This window comes from Pleurodeles waltl, chromosome 7 (genome assembly GCF_031143425.1).
Source record: "Pleurodeles waltl isolate 20211129_DDA chromosome 7, aPleWal1.hap1.20221129, whole genome shotgun sequence".
In the NCBI taxonomy this organism is placed as follows: Eukaryota; Metazoa; Chordata; class Amphibia; order Caudata; family Salamandridae; genus Pleurodeles; species Pleurodeles waltl.
Genome location: NC_090446.1, coordinates 1,266,468,413 through 1,266,474,412, shown reverse-complemented (window position 1 = coordinate 1,266,474,412; position 6,000 = coordinate 1,266,468,413).

Here is a 6,000-nt window from a genome sequence, read left to right as displayed (position 1 = left end):
CAAGCTACTATCTTGCTTGTACTATCCAAACTGGATTATGCCAATGGCCTCTACCATGAATCATCTCTATCTATTATGAAAAAACTACAACGTATCCAGAATTCCACAGCTAGGCTACTATTACATGTAAAGCTGCAAGCCCACATCTCCCCTGCCTTGAGAGCACTACACTGGCTACTCGTTGCCAGAAGATGCACTTTCAAGCTGCTTTGTATCACCCACAAAGCTATACATGGAACAGGACCACTTTTTATCAGAAACAAAATAACCAAATACTTCGAACAAAGAAACCTCCGCTCAAGATTGGCACCCCGCTTTAGAACACCACCATACAAGAAAAAGACTATGGGGGTCATTCTGACCCTGGCGGTCATGGACCGCCGGGGCCAGGGTTGGCGGGAGCACCGCCAACAGGCTGGCGGTGCCCCGCAGGGCATTCTGACCGCGGCGGTTTGGCCGCGGTCAGAAGTGGAAAACCGGCGGTCTCCCGCCGGTTTTCCGCTGCCCAAATGAATCCTCCATGGTGGCGCAGCTCGCTGCGCCGCCATGGGGATTCTGACACCCCATACTGCCATCCTGTTCTTGGCGGTTCTCCTGCCAGGAACAGGATGGCGGTATGGGGTGTCATGGGGCCCCTGGGGGCCCCTGCAGTGCCCATGTCAATGGCATGGGCACTGCAGGGGCCCCCGTAAGAGGGCCCCACAAAGAATTTCAGTGTCTCGCGACTCGCAACTGCACCCGTCGCACCTTCCCACTCCGCCGGCTCCATTCGGAGCCGGCGTCCTCGTGGGAAGGGTGTTTTCCACTGGGCTGGCGGGCGGCCTTTTGGCGGTCGCCCGCCAGCCCAGTGGAAAACCCAGAATCACCGCAGCGGTCTTATGACCGCGGAGCGGTGTTCTGGAGGGGGGAACTCTGGCGGGTGGCCTCCGCCGCCCGTCAGGGTTAGAATCACCCCCTATAGCTGTTACATCCTTCTCCACTCAAGCATCCAAACTATGGAATTACCCCCAACTATAAGAGCCACAGATAACTCTCTTGTCTTCAGAAAACTATTCAAGAGTTGGTTCTTTCTTTCATAACCACCATATTCAAACAACTATGGACTGCAAATGCCTATGTTGATAAATATTTTTTTCAGATTATGTGTATATTTCTAGTTATGTATAGTTCTTTAGAAAATATGCATCACTACTATGTCATAACAATAAAATACACACACAGGGGGTCATTCTGACCCTGGCGGCCGGTGACCACCAGGGTCACCGACCACGGGAGCACCGGCAACAGGCTGGCGGTGCTCCCTCGAGCATTCTGACCGCGGCGGTCTCCCGCCGACTTTCCGCAGCTCGGGGGAATCCTCCATGGCGGCGGAGCGCGCTCCGCCGCCATGGGGATTCAGACACCCCCTACAGCCATCCTGTTCATCGCGGGGCCCCCGTAAGAGGGCCCCGCTAAGTATTTCAGTGTCTGCCATGCAGACACTGAAATACGCGACGGGTGCCACTGCACCCGTCGCACCTTCCCACTACCTCGTGGGAAGGTTGATTTGCCCTGGGCTGGCGGGCGGCCTTTTGGCGGCCGCCCGCCAGCCCAGGGCAAATCTCAGAATCACCGCAGCGGTCTTTCGACCGCGGTGCGGTGTTCTGACGGGGTTACTTTGGCGGGCGGCCTCCGCCACCCGCCAAAGTAAGAATGAGCCCCACACTCTTTAAACCTGTTTGACTAAGTATATTTTACCCATGGTTCTAATTAAGTATTGTATGTGCATATGTGTGTGTGTATTCATGTGTGTTTGTATGTGTGTGTGTATGTATATATATATATGTATGTATGTATGTGTATAGGTTGTTTCTGTGCTTGGCATGTTCGTGGGTCATTGCATGGCTCCTGGGTGGGTTGTTATACTAGATATCTATGAATTCCTGCTCTCATGTTATCACACTTATCTACCCATCATCATATGTCATGTCTCTATCAAACTATCCTCCATTCTCACTCTGACTCATCCCAAATCCTTTCTACTACTTTCATCTCCTAAATAACTCTGCCTAAGCTCTTCCCTCCGCTTCCACATCTCACTCACCAAACCTCACTCTACTACCGTGACCTCCCACACAACCCTACTAAATTCTCCCGCATTTATCTCACCCTGCTACTATGCTCTCCCTAACCTTTCCACATACTCTTCCCTCCTCCATCCCTTTTACTCATCCCAAGCCTTAGTGTTGAGTAAATGAAGGATATACTCGCAATTAACACTTCTGGATTTCTTTCCTCCTCCACCCCTCCATTACTCCAGTCAATCTAACTAACAAACTCTCATATCCACGGCTCAAATTAACTCATAATAATACTAAAACTGCACTCATTATTTCCCGATACTAATCCATCACTAATTCTTGTAGGGTTCCACAGTAGCGTGCTACTCACTGAAAAGCGCTTTGACGCCTTGTCAGGGGTAGTAAGCGCTATTTAAATATGATTCCAATACAATACAATACAATAAGTGTAACAGGCGGGACAGTGTGACTGATATCATTTCCTGTGTGTACTTATCTGCAGGTCAGCAATCATCAAAAGAAGGGTATATGGCATGCCATCGCCAAGGACGTGCGGAACCTGGGGGTCTACACCAGGTGGAGCACCCACTGTTGGAAACAGTGGGAGGACCTGAGATGCTGGACTTGAATGATGGCAGAGGCCCAGCTGGGGATGGTCTCCCAATGAGGAAGGGGTGCCCTGACCCCCCTGATGGCCCGCATACTGGCGGTGGCCTATCCGGAGATGGATGGGCACTTGAGGGAATCACAGCAGCCACAAGGGAGTGAGTACAGTGGCCATCATTACAACTTACGCATGGTAGGTTGGTATCAGGGTGGGGGTTGTGTGTCAGTGGGTGCCCCTAGGCCAGGGCTGACATTGCAGAGTAGTTCCCATGTTGGCTAGGGTTATGAAGTGATAATCCTGCTACCTAGCTCATAGGCATCCACAAATGGTCAAGGCTGTGTGGGTCCCAGGTGTGCTGCATTTGGCGGTATGTGCCCCTCCCCATGCCGGGGTGGCTAGCATTATAACTGGTAGTGTGTAGGGCTGTTCCCTGTGTGTGATGGTGGTGTGTACGCCAACGGTGGTGTTGGTGCAGCCATTGACCCAGTGTATCCTTTGTCTCTCCCCCCCCCTCAGTTTTGTTTTGTCATCCTGTCCTTATGTGCATTAGCATCATCTGGCGGAGGAACAGAGGCACCGGCGACAGAGGGAGCTGCATCCCACAGAACCCAGGAGGCAGAGTCCACCGACGCTGAGGGCACCAGTGGGATGGAGAGTGAGGGGACAGTTCAGACTCTGATACCTCCTCCAATAGAAGCTCCCTGGTGGTGGCAGACACCTCTGTGACCACCCCTGCTACAGGTACAGCCGCTACTCCGTACCAGCACCGCCCTCCCAGCAGTTTCTCAGTGAGTTGGCCATGCCTGCTCATCCAGGTGGGTAGTCATCTCCTTTGCCCCAGGCACCTCAGCCCTGTCCCAGTTAGCCCTGCTGCCCTGAGTGGGAAGGCTATTGACCTCCTGAGATCTATCTCTGTTGGGCAGTCAACCATTGTGGATGCCATCCAGGGGCTGGCAGCCCAAATGGAACAAACTAATGCATTTCTGGAGGGCATTCACACTGGCTTGGCGGCCCAACAGAGATCGATTCAGGCTCTGGCGACCTCTCTGATGGCAGCCTTTGTCCCTGTTTCCACCCTTCCCCCTCCAACTTCCTCTTCCCATTCCCCTCAACCCCAACCTATCCCAAGCACACAGGCAGATGAGCATGCACACAAGACAACACACAAGAGTGGCACAGGGAAACACGAACACCACTTTTCATCCCACAGGCACTCACACAAAAACCATGAAGATGCAGACATACCAACATCCACAACTTCCACTGTCATCCCCTCCTCCTTCTCCACCTCCCTCCCAGTTGCGTCTACACTCACACCTGCATGCACTACATCATCATCCACTGCCAGCATCACCACCAGACCTAGCAGAACACACACCTCACTCGCAGACACCTCTACAACAGCCATGCACACATCCCCTGTGTCCTCTCCCACTGTGTCTGTCCCCCCTCCTAAAGTACACAAATGCAAGCACTCAGACACCCAACAGACATCCACCTAATAACAGCATCCAGCCCATGCACCTCACCCAAACACAGCAGACAGACACCTCCTACAACCACTCAATCTTCCTCCACTCCCAAACCTTCTCTCTCTTCCCATCCCAGTGTCCCTAAGAAGCTTTTCCTCTTCACCATTGACCTCTTCCCTACCACCCCGTCCTTCATGTCTGGCCAGGGTGGCAAAAACCCAGGCAATCACCTCAGCCACCCAGTCCATGGGCCTAGTAGTCTCCACACCCACTCATGGTGGGAAAGGATCCAGGGCACCAAGCAGCCTCAAGGAAGGGGTGCCTGTAGGAGGCTGGCCTGGCTTATAATGGGTACCTGATGGTACTTACACCTTGTGCCAGGTCCAGTTATCCCTTATTAGTTGATTAGCAGTGATCTAGCACCTTAGACTGACAGAGGTAGCTATAGTAGAGCAGCTTAGGCTGAACTAGGAGACATGCAAAGCTCCTACTATACCACTTACATCATATAGCACTATATCATAAGAAACACAATACTCAGAGTTACTAAAAATAAAGGTACTTTATTTTAGTGACAATATGCCAAAAGTATCTCAGAGGGTATACTCCCTTAGGAGGTAAGTAAAATACACAACATATACATACACAAACCAAAATCAGGTAAGTAAACAGTTAGAAAAGTAGTGCAAACACTGTAGAATACAATAGGATGCAATAGGAGACAATAGGCCTAGGGGCAACATAACCCATATACTCCAAAAGAGGAATGCGAACCACAAATGGACCCCAGGCCTAGTGTAGTGTGTAGAGGGTCACTGGGAGTGTAAGAAACACTAAGGGTGTCCAAGATACCCCACCCCAAGGCCCTGAAAAGTAGGAGTAAAGTTACCCTACTATCCCAGAAAGACAGTAAAGTCGAGATAGGTGATTCTGCAAAGGCAACCACTGACTGCAAAGCACTGAAGACGGATTCCTGGACCTGAGGACCTGTAAAGGAAGGGGACCAAGTCCAAAAGTCACGCAAGTGTCCAGGGGGGGCAGGAGCACACTAAAGCCCGGACGAAGGTGCAAAAGGGCTGCCTCTGGGTGGAAGAAGCTGAAGATTCTGCAACAACAGAAGGTGCCAGGAGCTTCTCCTTTGCACAGAAGATGTCCCCCGGCATGTTGGAGGATGCAGAGTTATTTCCACGCAGAAAGACTGCAAAAAAGCCTTGCTATCTGCAAGAGATGCGGTTGAAGAAAATGGGTGCTGCCTGGGCCCAGGAAGAACCAGGAGGTCGCCCCTTGGAAGAGGAGACAGAGGGGGCACTCAGCAGCACAGAGAGTCCATGCAGAAGCAAGCAGCACCTGCAGAAGCACTTGAACAGGCGTTCAAGAAATCTGAGCATGGCGGTCGTCTCAACACTACTGTTGTGTATCCATTTTAGTTATAGCTCCATGCACGTTAGTTTAATACACTAGGCCGCTGTGCACCTTGACCTAGATATATTTCATTCAGCTTCGCATTGCTCTTTTTCACAATAACCAGTTTTATGGTCTTGTTTTAATTTCTTCTACCTAACTGTTTTGCTTAGTCCAGCACTGTGTTTTCAAACAACATATTCTTGATCACTCTGTGCTTCAGTCAAGGCTACAGTCTGGTATATTGCCGGTGAACGTGGTAGAAGGTTAGTCTCCAACATTCGTAGAAAATACACATCCTTACATAGGGACATTTTCTTAGAACATCAGCTGTGTTAATTATAAAAACACTTTCTAGTCCTGTTACACGTCTAGAAGGAGATTGCAGCCAGGGAACCACAACGGTATGCTGAATGCTTCGCTGCAGATGCTGATGCAGATCACAGGCCTTTGCTCAGGT